This window comes from Amphibalanus amphitrite, unplaced genomic scaffold, assembly GCF_019059575.1.
Source record: "Amphibalanus amphitrite isolate SeventyFive unplaced genomic scaffold, NRLGWU_Aamphi_draft 000217F_arrow, whole genome shotgun sequence".
In the NCBI taxonomy this organism is placed as follows: domain Eukaryota; kingdom Metazoa; phylum Arthropoda; class Thecostraca; order Balanomorpha; family Balanidae; genus Amphibalanus; species Amphibalanus amphitrite.
In genome coordinates this window covers 279,723-296,837 of record NW_024881712.1, presented here as the reverse complement: position 1 = coordinate 296,837, position 17,115 = coordinate 279,723, and the positions used below count along the sequence as shown (strand labels likewise).

Genomic DNA, 17,115 nt, shown 5'->3' with positions numbered 1-17,115 from the left:
GGGTGTCGGGCACGACGCTGGGCGCCCTGCGGGAGGTCATGTTCTCCATGAAGCGTTCCGGTGCGTGTGGGTCTGATGGTATCTGTATTCGCATCCTAATCCTGTCTTTCGAAGCCATCGGACCTATCCTTCTCCACATTATCAATACCTCCCTTACCACTTGTGACATCCCTGATACCTGGAAGCATTCATTGGTCCATCCTATTCTCAAATCTGGTGACTCAACTCTGATATCCAATTACCGTCCTATTTACATATATAAAAATCAAAACGTCCGTATGTATGTATGTATGTATGTGACGCGTCAGTCACGCTTGGCGGGCTATTGCTCTGGAACGGTGCGGGCTACGGGGGTGAAATTTTGGGCGCAAGTCGGACGCGTGCATCTGTTTGTTGTATTAAATTTTGGAGGGGGTGCGTGCAGCGGTGTGCACGTGGCGGGCACATCTTTGCAGCATTTTGGGCCGCGGCCGGATTCGAGCAGACGGCACGCGCCTTAGGCTCAGTTTCTTCGCTGCAAAACTGGGTGAAATCAGAGCCGGAAGGTCACTGACCTTTGGCAATGAATACCGGAACAGAGCACCGCCGGCCAGGAGGAGACGCCAAATTTATTCTGGCATTAACTCGGCCGTTACTGGGCCGATTTTAATGAAAATTGATTTATTACGCTGCGCGTAATGCTGTCCCTCTAGTTTCCATAATTCCTGTCATCTCCAACTTCCAAGGTTGTCGACCGTGTGGTGCAGCGGCAGTTGCTCTCATACATGTCCGACAATCACCTCCTGTCCCAATCCCAGCACGGTTTCCGCCCCCGTCACTCCACTGAGACCGCTCTGCTCACAGTCACAAACCAGATCTTCTCCAATATGGACCGTAGCCACCTCTCACTCCTTTGCCTCTTGGACCTCAGCAAGTGTTTTGACGTCATTCCACACAACCAACTCCTTACCAAACTCCAGCAGTACAACATTCACCCAGCCTGGTTCGACTCCTATCTCTCCGGTCACACTCAGTCCGTTTCTATCACATCTTCCTCTCATGGTGACAGAGTGGTCTCAGATCCCCTCCCTAATACCATGGGTGTCTTCCAGGGATCTGTCCTTGGTCCTCTCCTGTTCACCATATACGCCAACGACCTCAGCCTGCACGCACTGGACGCTCATGTGACCCAGTACGCTGACAACACCCAAATCCTTCTATCCGATACCAAACGCAACCTTCCTCACCTCATCCAACGCATGGAAACCACCCTCTGCACCCTTTCGTCATGGTTCCATGCCCATGGTCTAAAGCTCAACGCATCCAAAACTGAAATCCTCCTCCTTGGTACCAAACAGAACACACGTGGCCTATCCCCTGTCAGCGTGCGGGTCGGTGGGGAGACCGTTCAGGAGGGCCTGACAGTGAAAAAACTTGGGCTTGATCTTTGATCGCCACCTTACCTACCTGGGACGCGCACGTCAGTGACGTGGTCCGTCGATGCATTGGCCTCCTGATCGGTCTCCGTCACCTGAGGCATTACCTCCCGCGGGGTGTTCTGCGAGCTGTTGTTGACGGTCTTGTCCTCTCGCGCGTGAGATACTGTATTTCTGTTTATGGCGGCGGAACCTCAAAGAATGATGCGAGGCTTCTGAACATTATTAACTTTGCGACAAGAGTGATCACTGGCTTAAGAAAATACGACCACATTTCTCACGCGCGGGAGGACCTCAGACTTCTCTCCCCCTTACAAATGTATGAGGTGTCGACTTTGACGGTAGCCCATAAGGCAATCACCAATGGCGAGCCTGTGAACATCTCTACTCTGTTCACTACGTTTCGTGACTCGCGCCAGCAGTCCGAGCGCAATACGCGTCAGGATCGCCTTTTGAGACCTCCTGCTATGCGAACGGCCGCCGGGCAGCGATCGTTTTTATATCGCGCAACATCACTTTTAAATGAACTGCCTGTGAGTATCGTTGAGCTGGACCCCACTTCTTTCAAACGTGCCGTGAAGATAGTTCAGTGTAATAGGGATATGTAGTGGGAGGGGGAGGGGGCATAGGAGTGCAAGCTTTATGATGTGCACGTGTGCCTGATGTTTGCCTGTTTTACCCATTCCGCCTTTTACCTGTTTTTATATTGTGACTATCGGCACAGAATAGCCACGCCGGTGTATGTGGAGTGCTGGCAAAAGTCAATACAATACATACAATATAATACGCTATTATTAATAATGCGAAGCAGCGTGCGACCAGTGATGCTAAAAAAAAGTTTCAAGATGCTCAGAGGTATGTCATCGTCTACGCTGGCTGGTTTGTTTGGCATAGAGAACAAAACGTTTTTTAACTGATCAAGCGTAACAAGTATGAAATTGAGAGCGCCAGTGTTAACCCTCGCATGTGCAGTTGGGGGGGGGGGGGGGTCGGATGGACCCCCCATGGTTTTTCGCGAATAACTCGCGTAAAAAGCGGCCGATCGCGACGAAACTTTCAGTACCCTCGCATTGATCAATTTTACACCAACCCTGAAAATTTCATGACCCTGACCCAAATGACCTTTGACCTGTGACCTCTTTTCTGAGACCATGTTTGGTCCGCGTATGTCGGCTCGCATTAGCGCCGCGCGTTTGCAAGCTTTTCGTGGTTTCAAACGTTCAAACATGTGATTTGATATTGCTCCCATGCATTAGGGTGGGTGTCAAGGTCGCCTGAAGGTCAGGTCAGGTCATTGACCTTTGGTGACCTCGGGTGACCTCGGTTCACTTTTTCGAGTTTTACATGTTTCTAGGCTAGTTTTTGGACCTGAATTCGAATTTAGCAACCATTTGAACATTTACGAAGTAGTTTTGGTGTCTTCGTAACATGTTACGAAGCTGTCAGAGGCGGTTGACACGTACTACGAATACCCGTCACGACGTCTACTGGTTGACCTGACCTGACCTGACCCGACCTGGTCTAAATGCTTGAAGACATTATCTGTGATCAAAACTAACACGATATTCGTGATCAGCACCCCGAAAAACCCCTTAGCAGCCACACTTTACGACTTTCTAATAGGTCCCGATTTTCCCGACTTTGGGTCATTGACCTGACCTGGAAGGTCAACCAATGACCTAGGACCTTAAAATTGGGTATCATCGGCTTCCTCTCGTCACGGGCAATACGCTCGTTTTTTTTCGCGAAGCTCTAGCTCGATCAGGGGCCAAACGGCAAGGGGGGGGGGGTCCAACCCAGTAAACATGCCGACGTCGGCCGACGTCGGGGTGACGTCGGCATCTCGGCATCAGCATGCCGACGTCGGTCCAACCTCGGCACGACGTCGGCTGGATGTCGGATATGCCCGCATGTACCGACGTCCAGCTGACGTCGGGCCGACGTCGGACCGAGATCAATTGCTGAGGTCCAGCCGACGTCGGACCGACATCGGCCGCTGTTTTGACCGTTAAAATAATATAAAATACATGTTTCATGTTTCATAAAGAGCTTCTGTATTCAAAATATCCTCAGGAAACTCAAATCTTCCTCCACGCCGCAACCCCCTGATCCGGACTGGACGGGAAACTTTATCCCATTTGGGATTGCCCGTAAGCCGAGCTCGCCCGTAGCCGGGTGCGGTGAGTGCTTGGGGGCTGCTCGGCCTATCCTTTGGTCAGGCTCAGCCCCGGCAACTCACCAGGGCCGGGCCCAGTTCATATACCTAGAAAGGCCAGTCGGCAAGTGTCACTTTGCCCACTTATCAAAGGGACACTTTGGGAAACGTTGGTGCAGGTGTGTAAGAGTGGCTATATGAATCCATTTGTGGGTTCGCCCTTTCCAATAAGTGTCACGTAACAGCAATGGGACCAGGGACTCTATATGAACTGGACCCAGGGTGCTCGCCAAGAAGACCAATGTCTCCATCCTATCATCCTTCCGGCTCTGAAATGCAAGGCTGCGGAGTCGATGTTTTTTCGGCGACTCCGACTCCGACTCCGACTCCGGCTTTCAAAAACCAGCTCCGACTCCGACTCCGACTCTGGGCAGAATTGTCGACTCCGACCGACTCCAACTCCCGACTCCGACTCCGCAGGCCCAGCAGGGCTGCGGAGTCGACGGATTTTCGGTGACTCCGACTCCAACTCCGGCTCGGGTTTCTAAAATCGACTCCGACTCCGACTCCGACTCCGGTCTCAACTGTCGACTCCGACCGACTCCGACTCCGACTCCGACTCCGACTCCGCAGCCCTGCTGAAATGGTCTTGTCAGACCGAAAGGGCATAACGCAACAAAACAAACTAAATTCGCCATCTGGCTGCGTGGTGTAGTGGTTAGCGCACTAACCTCGCGTTCAAATGGCACGGGGTTCGAATCCCATCGTCGGCTGATGCTTTTGGCGTGTTGTCCCAGTAAACATGCCGACGTCGGCGACTGGGGGGCTCGAATCCCGCCGCCGGTTGATATTTTTGGCGCGTTGTCCCAATAAACATGCCGACGTCGGCCCCGTCGGTCCAACGACAAACGATCACGTCAACCTCGGCAAACGACCTCGGCCCGACGTCGGCTCGACGTCGGCTGGACTTCGGCTGGACGTCGGAACATGCGGGCATATCCGACGTCCAGCCGATGTCGGGCCGACGTCGGCATGTTTACTGGGAACCGACCTCCCCCCCCCCCACACATTAGAAGCTGGCAAACGCCGCACACATGCGAGGGTTAACCCGTGGGAGCCGAACATTCAGTTTGGTCCGTCCCGACTGCAGAAACTGATGGTTGACTTTATCCCTGGTTTCTATGCCAATTGACGTTAAGTAGTGCCAGTTTGCCACGGCTGTGGGCGACTGTGACTGTGGTGCCATGGCTGCGGGGCGGCTAGGCTGTGGAAAATTGCAACCACGAAAACTTCTACTTTTTTAAGACGCCCAGTAGCCTAAACGGGGTTGGATTGGGTGTAGGGTGATGAGTCATGTACGTTTGTCGTTGTTGGTGTATGTGGTGTTTTAGGATGGCCCTGCAGTCGTCTACCGGGATAATGGATGCAAATAAATTCGCTCGCTCGTGAAACATATATTCAACACGGACACTAGACACGACGCGAAGCTATGCGGCCCACATTGATGCGCAGTAGCCCGATGGACACTCTCTATGGCCGCTCGTCGGGTTTGGGCCGGTCAAACGGATCTGACCAGACTTTCATATTACCGGGTTGGACGTCTTGCTGCCGCACGCCGGCGCGGTTACGGCTCTGAAGCTCGCGGTACTCGTCCCTGTGCAGCATCGGGTGAACCACGATTGGATAGAAGGCCGCCGCCAGACTTCCGACAATGGCGCCGACAAACACCCCATACCTCCAGCCGTGCAGACGCACCATCGCCGAGCCGGCCCTGAGGACGGTCAGACATGTCAGCGGCCACAGTCTACGGCAACATACGGCGCCACAGGGCAAGACATGTCAGCGGCCACAGTCTACGGCAACATACGGCGCCACAGGGCAAGACATGTCAGCGGCCACAGTCTACGGCAACATACGGCGCCACAGGGCAAGACATGTCAGCGGCCACAGTCTACGGCAACATACGGCGCCACATCGCAGCTGACATCAAAATGCAGCTGGGTGTCCCGCTTGAATCCGGCTTGAATCAAAGCTCATGTATGCCAACTAGAGTTGCAAACTTTCCCTACCGCACTACCGACATGCCGGTAATTTTTTTCACTACCGCAGGTTTTTTCGTGGTATCTGACATATCTTGCCAGTAGCATGTCGGTATTTTTTTGTTTTGCGCAAAAAAATTACCAGCATATGCTTCAAATTTTGGACATAAAGAGGCTATTAGATTGTCATAACAGCAAACTTATCCAATGCAAAATACATAATGTGGTAGAAGTTCCATTGCTAAGGGTAGGGGTAACACATGAACCTCAGCATTTCACAGGTTTGGTTATAATTAGAATTGTCAAGAATCTACTGTGGTCTATAAAAGGAAGAATACTCATTCATGTTGCAAAAGCACGATCAGTTAATAAATACTTTGCGGTGCGTTCACTGGGGATTCGAAGTTGTCGAATTTGGGAGAGCCAGTGCGTTATTGCCACGAGCGTGCTCTAACGAAATTCAGCGTGCGTTAACCCGCGCCCCGTAGGGGGGGGGCCGAAACGGCCCCCCCCTGTCCTTTTCGGTCGATATCTCCTAAACGGCTGGAGATATCGCCACCAAACTTTCAGGACCCCTCCGGGCATCAATTTTGCACATTGTGACCAAAAATTTTTCCAGAGGCTATGATAGGTTGGCCACAAATGACGTCAGAGTGACGTCATGTTCTGTCATTTTCGACCGAAAAAAGACCTTCGCGAGAAGACCTGTCAGGACTACAGCTTTGAAGATACAGAAAAATGATAAAGACATAAAAGGTGTAGAATTGACAGGGCTACAAAACTGCTATCTCGAATTTTTGAAATTTTTGAGTTTTGACCCCCAAAAATCAAAAAAGCATTTTTTTGGATATATTCGCCAAAAAATCCAAAAAGTTTTTTGAGTTTCGAAAAAACCGGAATATATGTGATAGTGCCTACCGTCTTCTATCTACATACCAAATTTCAGATCGATACCTCGTTTTTTGGCCAAGTTATAGCGAAAAAACTGTTCAAAAATGATGACGTCAAATTTTCAAACTCAATTTTTGGCAATTCTAGAACTCGTAGAGCAAAACGAAGACCACCATTAGACTCCCCGTGACGAGCTGCATCGAATCGATACCCATTTTATGCAAAAATATCAACTTTGAAATTTGACCTAATTTGACCTGACCTTGACCTGACCTTCACAAAAACGTGACCTAGGCTGGCCCCAAAGGCTGCCTTACCCACATAATCGCATTTGTCATGTAAAATGGACCATAAAACATGTATCACACGACACATTCATATTGTGACCCCGGTGACCTGACCTCGCTGTGACCTGACCTGGTATCAGTGACCTCAGATAGCAAAGTATGTGTTTGACGAACAATGTACCATCGATGGTTTTCAATAAATTACCAATTTACTCGCTTTCACAGCACATTTCTTGAATTGCCTGTGAACGGTGAAAATCTGACCTTTGACCTGACCTGTGACGTCATCGGTTTGACCTAGGTCAATGAAATTTGGTCACAAGGTAGTTCCCGGGTGGGGCTATCGAACGCCGTTTGAATTTTGAAAATCGGCCGGTAACTTTCCGAGATCTTAGGGGGGGGGGCCGATACGGCCCCCCCCCCCCTACGGGTGGTAGGGTCCGCCGGTAGCCCTACGGGGCGCGGGTTAATATATATTAACACATGGTTTCCCGTGTGTAAATGGTTTTAACGCACGACGTGGATGGATTGGAGCACGAGTGTGTTAATGCACGAGTGAAACGAGTGCATTAACGCACGAGTGCTCCATTCCATCCACGAGTGCGTTAAAACCATTTATGCACGGAAACCATGTGTTTAACTAATTAATACATGCTTAACGGTGCCAATTTGAATTAAAATTAAACTTAGTCCATGACACTAAAAGGGCCTTTTATGGAAATCTTCGAATAAAGTCAATGACCCTTCCGAGAAACTTCAGTTGAGAAAGTCATCACTGCACGGCTACCTTCGAATTAACGCACGGTTAATCCCCAGTGAACGCACCGTAAAGTATGTATTAATCGAAATTAACGCACGCCTATATTAAACAAATGGATATGTTTTCGTTATCGAAGTTCGTCAATAATGAAATGATTTATCGCACAACCATACACTTAATGCACAAAAATAATTTAACAGTTCAGAGTGCTGCTATCGTGTAAGCATGCGTTCACAAGTTTCTATATCCCTAAAACACCAAGCCCCTGTGGCCCCAAAGTAAAAGTCCTTTAGCATGGCGATTGCCTGGAATCGCACCTTAAAGCATATATTAATATTTTTAATACACTGTTTCCCTGTGCATAAATAGTTTGAACACACTCGATGAGTGATTAGAGCACTCGTGCGTTAAAACAATTTAAGCACGAGTGGTCTTAAATTGCAAAGTTGAGTGCATAAATATTCTTGCATGACGGAAAAGTGATGTTAAAGGGACTATCCCACCTTCTAAAATGTTGTTAAAACCAGTTAAATTGTGCCCGACTTTATAGATTGGATGACCAGGAACACGGTTCTGGCATTTATTTTTCATTAAACATCTTAGGCTACCCATATTCCAAACAAAAACTTTCAAATATGTGACGTCACAGCCCAAAATTACCTCCTTCCCCAGGCCACATTACTGTCATAAAACTGATTCTTTTTACTCTGTAGGCACCACAACAAAGTTCAGACCAAGTTTTAAGCGATTTTTCAACGCACAAACCCATTTAAATCAGAATGACTAAACGAGGTGACGTCACACTAACGGTCGCTCCATGTTGAAGATAGGGCCTCATGCAAGGCCCATTTTCAAATGAAGGGAACGAATTTCTTCAACACCAAGAGGCCGCGGGGGTTGCAACCTAGATAGATAGTGGTTTCTGAACCTCGCCGCAAACTTGGCTATCTCAACTCAAACCCCATGTTAAAGGTGGGATAGTCCCTTTAAGTGTATTTAAAACAATTTTAAGTCGTGATTTATTATCACGAATGTGCAAAACTGCCCATTTCTGTATAGTTTTGTGTGTAAAGAGGGTTATTTGTGAGGTAAAGAAAAAAGTTGGGACTTGATTTTTGGGGAAAAGGAAAGAGCACATGATCATAAATAATAACCCGACTGCAGCCAGAAAATATATTTATAAACATGCGTCGTTTGTTCGGCTCCTTGCATTAATTCACACTTGCTCTCATCGTTCAGCAGCAACTCCTGATGTCTTCTTGATCGGGTTGACATTCCAATTTCAGAAACTTTAGATAATACACTTAGGTTTTAAAGATTATTACGATTTTTCACCTCATGTTTTCATCTATAACCAAGTGAATGCTGCTGCCAAGGCTGCTGCAAGGGCTGCTGCGGCGACGACGGCGACGTTTTGCAAAAATGTCACCGTTTGTTTTGTCTGCGAGCAGTTTGCACGCGATTTATGCACAGCAGCCTCATATTTAAAACACAAAATTAACATGGCGTTTTTTGGAAAATTGTTTTAAAGTATAATTAGTAAGTTTAACAGTAGTTTATACATGCTTTCAGCTGCATTTACTAGGAAATTATCCGTTAGTTGATTTGGTGGATGCCGTGCATTATAGGCGTGACTGTGCTATAATTAACGCACGCTTGCAGTAATATTTCCTCAACGCATTCTTATCTAATGCATTGCTAGACATTGTCTCGTAAAACAGGTTTGGTCCTAGACCTGCATGTCGTTTAATCTTTCTGATTCATTGTTTGGCTGTTTAGCAGACGAGTCAGGATGCTATGATTTAACCCTCGCCGGAAGGGGGGGGGGGCGGGTGCCGCCCCCCATAGGGTTTTTTCGCGATAGCTCCGAACACGCTGGCGATAGAGAGCTGAAACTTCGCATACCTGACCTTTGATCCAAGCCGGATCTTTTGACACCAACCTCATTTTTGGGTCAGGTCAGGTCACTGACCTATGACGTCATAAGTGAACCTCTGCACGGTCTTCAGATGTCGCAACTTCGCAACGCCCTCACTGCCAGAGGAGATGTCACAGGGAAATGAAACTAGCAGGATCTAGTATCCATTATGAGTCCCACAACTTGTATATCTCGGATTTTTTCTAAAGGTCATATGAGGTCAGGTCATTTTCGTGACCTCACCATTATAAGTCAATGGGGAAAAATTTAAACTGCTATTCTGGCGCCGGGAACGATCTCCAACTATATCAAGCACACAGAATCGTGATTTGATGCACTCCTTGCAAGGTCAGATGCGTCACTTTTGCAATGCTGACCTTGCGTGACGTCATTTATGACGTCATCAAGGTCATATTAGTTTTTCGTCAATAACTCATGATCAAATTGAGCTAGCGAGTCGGGAAAGCCACCAATGGACTCAGGAAGGCCTGCCGAATCGAATGATATGCGACATGACCTCTTTCGACCAACTTCGTGACCTGGGGATGCTGACCTGACCGTGACCTGAGGTCAACACCCCAAGTTGACCTGACCCGGACAAAAAGTATATCATTCGACGCGCCTGAGCGAGGCGAACACGATGCTGCCAAAATCGGCGCTCTGCGGCCATTTTTTGCGAAGTTATTCACCAAAAACTGAACCGTACCTTGGGGCGCTTGACCTGACCTCAGAGGTCACCGGTTGACCTAGGACCTTAAAATCGGGTACCAATCTCTGCGTCTCGTAACGGCGCACACGCTCGTTTTTTTCCGCGACGCGCTAGCTCCACCAGGGGCGAAACGGCGAGGGGGGGGGGGGGTCGTACCCGCCCCCCCCCCCCCCTCGGCCGGCGCGTATGTAGAAAACCAATAGGTCCGGCGAGGGTTAACCCGGCGGCCGCTGGGCCTCCGCGCCACCCGCCGGGCGCTGAGGGGGGGGGGCATATAGTTACCCCCGCCTTTACATCTGCGACGATATCGTCGCAACGCGAAGAGATAGAGAAGCGAAACTTTGCACAAATCTTCCTGAATACCTAGCCGAGGTTGTGTCCAAATTTGGTGTCGAGCCTATTTGAAATGGCGTCACAGTGACGTCAGAAGTCAAATTATAAATTTGCGACTCTCAGTTTCCTCACGATATATCCGATAAATGAGACCGAATATAAAGGACCAATTATTGGTCAGGAACTAGTTGGAATTGTACTTAGATGTTTTCATATTACAGCAGGTGCTTTCTAGTTCATTTACAGTTGTGTTTCATCCTCAGCGACATCAGAAACAGTCCATATCGGAAAACGACAAAGCTTTATGACGTCACTACGACGTCACCTTAAGTGCTACAGTGGAATCCGCTTAATAAATCCACGGATAATAAATCCAGCCGCTTATTGTGGCCGCTTGAGCTGTTCACGAATTTTCCCCATAGATACCTAGCAAATCTGCTTAACCCGCACCCCGTAGGGCTACCCAAGGCCGTATAGAGAAGGTAAAACCGTCCCGGGGTTTTTGCCGCCCGAAAACTTTAGCATTACGTGACGTCACTGGAGACTTCGGCGCTCCGACGGTCGGCGGCGCTGCATAGTTATGTATGAGGGTTAGGCATCCCGGCGAGGCGTCGTAAATGAAGGAGCTTCGAGTACCTATTACACATTCATTATGTTTAATGGATTTACAGGAACGGCTACCCTTCTGCCAGCCCCACCTAACTGTAATGTAGCTCGCGGCCTCGGACCGGTAGCCTGCTCCTCCCCGAACGCCATTCCTTCAGCCCTGGCGTGTTACGACCCCCCCCCCCCCCTTCGCGTTTGGCCCCTGATTGAGCTAGAGATTCGCGGAAAGAACGAGCGTGTTGCCCGTAAAGAGAGCAAGCCGATGATGCCCAATTTTAAGGTCCTAAGTCATTGGATGACCTCCCAGGTCAGGTCAATGCCCCCAAAGTCGGGAAAATCGGGACCTGTTAAAACGTCGTAAAGGGTGGCTGCTATGGGGTTTTTCGGGGCGCTGATCACGAATATCACGTTAGATTTGATCACAGATGATGTCTTTATGCATTTAGGCCAGGTCGGGTCAGGTCAACCAGTACCTAGGGGTCCTGCCGAGCCGGGCACAGGTGCTGTGGGATCTGAGTGCCAGCGGTCAGCCTATACGCCGCACTATAGTGCGGCAGCTACTAATGGGTCGGGCCGAGGCTATACGTGGAAACACGTGCCACATATGCGGGGCTGAATCACACCACGTGGATGACCGATGTACCCTAGCAGTAGCACCCCCAGATTCGGTAACGCCTTCGGTAAAAGCGGCGGGGGCCGTGGTCAGTGACACTAACACCGCCGCTGGCGTGCGGTTTTGAGTTACGGCTGGTGAGCTGGACACGACGCTGAACTGCGGGCATGCAGAGGCTGTGAGGGAGGTGGAGTTGTGTTACACGGCGCGCAGCTTATAGGAGGCCCAAGAGCAGTCGGGCTGGAGGGGGCGACAAGCAGCGTCCGCTTCTGCTCGGCATAAGATGAGAACAGCCGTTCCGATCAGCAGCGTCTGGAGACAGTGTGCAATCCAACCGTCCGATAAAGACGATCTTACTTTGTCCTAAAACGTGGATATGAACAATTAGTTGGGTTCCGAGCCGTCACCGTCTCTGGCCACCGTAGCTAGCGTCAGCGACACCGGCACCAGAGCCAGTGACCGGTGACAGGCTGGTTCAGACCCAATGTATCGCCACCCTCCCCCTCCTGTCAGACGAGTCCGAGCAAGTCGGGTTCGTCGATCAAGACTGCATGAGCTCAGCGATCATGAAATGTCTCAGCTTGGGCCTTCTTTATAACCTTGATGTGCGATTTATAGGCATTACTGGAACGTTCCGCACTTCAGTAAACACTTTAGATGGACCTTGCGCGCATTCCCAATGAATGTCACTAAAAAGGATATGCAAATACACACAGAAGAACACATGCACGCACCAACACAAGCTTCGCACGCACGCAGGCGCGCGCACACACATACTGTTAATTTGCAGCCTAATGGCCGTTGCAGCGTTTTAAGCACCGACCAATGAGAGCCGTTGGAGACCAGGTCTCCAGTGACGTAATCGCGCCGGGTAATGCAATTGGCCCCTGGGCGGCTCCAAATGCCGGGACGGCACCCCCCTGGGGCTACCGGCGGACCCTACCACCCGTAGGGGGAGGGGAGCGTTTCAGCCCCCCTAAGATCTCGGAAATTTACCGGCCGATTTTCAAAATTCAAACGGCGTTTGATAGCCCCACCCGGGAACTACCTTGTGACCAAATTTCATTGACCTAGGCAGGGCTGCGGAGTCGATGGATTTTCGACGACTCCGACTCCGACTCCGACTCCGGCTTTCAAAAACCAGCTCCGACTCCGACTCCGACTCCGGGCAGAATTGTCGACTCCGACAGACTCCAACTCCCGACTCCGACTCCGCAGACCTAGCAGGGCTGCGGAGTCGACAGATTTTCGGTGACTCCGACTCCGACTCGGGTTTCTAAAATCGACTCCGACTCCGACTCCGACTCCGGTCACAACTGCCGACTCCGACCGACTCCGACTCCGACTCCGACTCCGACTCCGCAGCCCTGGACCTAGGTCAAACCGATGATGTCACAGGTCAGGTCAACGGTCGGATTTTCACCGTTTACAGGCATTTCAAGAAATGTGTTGTGAAATCGAGTAAATTGGTAAGTTATTGAAAACCATCGATGGTACATTGTTCACTGAGGTCACTGATACCAGGTCAGGTCACAGAGGTCAGGTCACTGGGGGGTCACAATATGAAAGTGTTGTGTGATACATGTTTTATGGTCCATGTTACATGACAAATGCGATTATGTGGGTCAGGCAGCCTTTGGGGCCAGCTAAGGTCACGTTTTGGTGATCAGGTCAAGGTCAGGTCATATGAGGTCAAATTTCAAAGTTGATATTTTTGCATAAAATGGATATCGATTCGATGCAGCTCGTCACGGGGAGTCCAATGGTGGTCTTTGTTTTGCCCTACGTGGTCTAGAATTGCCAAACATTGAGTTTGAAAATTTGACGTCATCATTTTTGAAGTTTTTTTTTCGCTATAACTTGGCCAAAAAACGAGATATCGATCTGAAATTTGGTATGTAGATAGAAGACGGCAGGTACTATCACATATATTACGGTTTTTTCGAAACTCAATTTTTTTGGATTTTTGGCTAATACAGGGTGTCTCAAAAGTTCGCTTACACATTTCCTATGTCAATAAAGCATATAAGAACCGGCCAAAAATTTAAGGTTTTGGTGTCCGTGTGTACACTAGACAAATATGCATGCTTTGACAACTGATTCGGAAGGTTGGAAACCAAACCCTTTGCTGTATCTCCAAAAATATTTGCCCATACCGATTTTCGTCACTCCGTCAGCTGCCGGAGGCTGATAAAAGGTTACCAGCTTCCAAGCTCTTGTAGGGGAATCCCCCGCAGTTTCTGCGTCGGATTTAGGTTTGACGAGCTCCCCGGCAACATCCGCTTCTCCCTGAAAGCCGATAGCTTGCATCGACACCATCCGTGAGTATTTTGTAGGTCTTTTCTGGCGCTAACTTCTTCATGAATGACTGGCGCCGACCTCCTAAGCACCATTTTCCTTTTCAAAACAACCCCATTCCTGAACAAATGGGAAGTGCCAGGGGCAAGTTTTTCGCAGCATATCGTAGCATAATGTGTCGGCCATCTGTTTCTTAGACACATTTTGCAAAATTTGCAAATCCCGAACGCTCGTCATTTCCAATGCCAAGACCTTCGCTGGGTTCCGGAGTGTTTTCCTCAGGAGAGGTTCTGCTTCGTAAACGGCCAAAACCTGTCCATCGTGCGGTTTTGTCCGAATTTTGTTTGTAAAAGAAAGCTATTTGCTCCAGATCTGCCTCTTGAAACTTCGTTAGATAAAACTTTACATTAATTGACACTTTTGGAGGGTCACTTGTCCTCGGCATTGACGATTTTCGCATTATTTTCCCTCAAAATTTAGCGTTATAGATATTATAAACAATTTTAAATGATATTTTGTCTTTATTTTATGATGACCTGCAATTTTTGAAACTGGGTAACCTCTGTCTGTGAGCTTCTAGTCAGTTTTCAATAGTTAGGACTGCATTTTCAGCTGCTTTCCGGAGCACGAGTCTGCTGCGGTACAAGGGTCGTTCAAAGCGCTGTTAGTCTCGCATGGTTTTGTCCTTCAAAAATTTTAGCCACCGTTTTTATTAGATGACCATCATGTTGTACTCATCCTCGCCGACACTTTGCCATGTGTCATTTCCGACCTAACCATTCCCATTACTCGTGAAGCAGAGAGTTTCTCAGCCGACCCGAGTATGCGACCTCCATTTTCATGCCTGATCCATGGTCAGAGGTGAACCCTTTTTGTGTGCTCATGAAGGGTCGAATGCGCTTGAAAACAATGAAGCTGCTTGAGGAAGGTTGTTACCAATGCCCATGCAAAATTTCGACTGTTAATTTCATGTTGATTCAGAATTATTGACAAAAAAGCATGGCTGGTACCTGTAAGCGAACTTTTGAGACACCCTGTATATCCAAAAATGCATTTTTGATTTTAGGGGGTCAAAACTCCAAATTTTCAAAAATCTGAGATAGCAGTTTTGTAGCCCTGTCAATTCTACACCTTTTATGTCTTGATCATTTTTCTGTATCTTCAAAGCTGTAGGCCTGACAGCTTTTCTCGCGAAGGTCTTTTTTCGGTCGAAAATGGCAGAACATGACGGCATTTGTGGCCAACCTATCGTAGCCTCTGGAAAAATATTTGGTCACAACGTGTAAAATTGATGCCCGGAGGGGTCCTGAAAGTTTGGTGGCGATATCTCCAGCCGTTTAGGAGATATGGACGGAAAAGGACAGGGGGCCGTTTCGCCCCCCCCCCCCCCCCTACGGGGCGCGGGAGCCACGTACTCCGCTTAATTAAGCCACTTGGGAGTTCCTGTATTTAGGGCCTTGGGAGTTGCGAAGTCCGCAGTGGCGTCTCCCCATTCGAAATGTGGCATCAAACTCGTTCCTTAAGAACCGCGCTGGAGCAGAGGTCTGCAGCAATAGAGTTCTAAAAACGAAGGAGTTCAGAGCTATCAATAGCGCAATTACTATGCACTTCAGAGAAACGTCCCACAAAGCAGGCACGCTCGACTGCTTCGTTGGCATAGCAGGCATGACGGGGAGTGCCCGTGGATGGATATGTTGACTTAATCGCTGCGACAGCTTTGCAGTGTGCGCTCGCTGGTCACTTCCAAGGGGACATGCCCCCGCACTAAGGTCTCTACGGTCGCAGGTTCGGGGGCATGTCCAACCCTAAAACCTGCCTTTATACATTAGTCTGCATTACAAAAGTCAAATTATTTGGGGTCCGGACCCCCATGACCCCACCAGTGGCGGAGTCCCTGGTCACTTATATTGTAACAAGCAAGGCAATCAGAAATGTTTGCCTGTACAGTGTACGCTTGTAATGCGGGGAACGGAACGCGCAGCTGCGGTACATGCTTTTTAAAGAAAATAACTGACTCCGGTTAATAAAGCCACCGCTTAATAAATCCAAAATACCTTGTCACCAAGGTGGATTTATTAAACGGATTCCACTGTATAACCACCAAACTTTCCTCAAACATTGCCTAGGTATTCATTTGAAGCTATGCCAAGTTTCACGCTCGTAGCTCATCAGGTTTCAGAGATATTCCACAAAACGTAAAAGAGGGGCAACTTTATGCCCCCCCCCCCCAGCAGCTCGTGAGTTAAAGCCTTCCTATTCATGAAAACAAAAAGCGCTTTCAAACGCGATCAACTACTGGTTTGTAGTAATGAGCAAGTAGCATACGAATATATTCAAGTCGCAATTACATATAAATACGCGGACCGGTTTCGTCTATGAAAGACTTCTTCAGCGCTTTTTTTAACGCTTTTTTCATACGTTTTTGAAAAAAGCGCTGAAGAAAAAAAGCGTCTTTCATAGACGAAACCGGTCCACGTATTTATATGTAATTGCTACTTGAATATATTCGTATGCTACTTGCTCATTACTACATACCTGTCCAATATATCTACAACTACTGGTTTGCTTTGCTCTGAGTGGGAAATGGAAGAAGACGGCGATTTGCAGTCCTTCCAACCAGCATGAATGGATTTTTTAAATATAAATTTAGTCCGAATGGTTGAGTGGGCGGATTTGAGGAATCAGAGCCCGCACTAAGCGTAACTTTTTGTAAAATCTGATGGCCAATAGTTGTAAACCAAAATGATAATTGGTTTAATTGGTTTAATTGGTTTAAACTCAGTTACCTGTTTCGACGACACCACTGCTCTTTTGTATGGACGTCAGTAAATTATATCCTAGTGTCCCGAGAGACGAGGGTATTGCAGCCTGTAGAGATGCCCTAGATTCTAGATCAAATCCGAGCATTCCAACATCAGAAGTAGTCGAAATGATAGAGCTAGTTTTGGATAATAATAACTTTAGCCTTGGGAATTCCTACCACTACACTCAGGTAAATGGCACGGCTATCGGGTCAAAATTAGGTAGAAACTATGCGTGCACGTATTTGGGAATGTGGGAGGGCAAGTTACTGGAGTCTTCTACACTAAAA

The 17,115-nt window shown here is 48.5% G+C and overlaps 1 protein-coding gene across 5 annotated transcripts in view; it reads right to left on the bottom strand.

Moving 5' to 3' along the window:
* Positions 1 to 5,008: 5,008 nt before the first annotated feature.
* The window catches only part of LOC122385385 (integrator complex subunit 9-like), an 85,330-nt gene continuing 73,223 nt past the window's right edge, over positions 5,009 to 17,115 (bottom strand). For all 5 annotated transcript variants that reach the window (XM_043373620.1, XM_043373622.1, XM_043373623.1 and 2 more), the window contains exon 4: positions 5,009 to 5,341. The gene's annotated coding sequence lies outside the window, so the exon portion shown is untranslated. The remainder of the gene's footprint in view (positions 5,342 to 17,115) is intronic.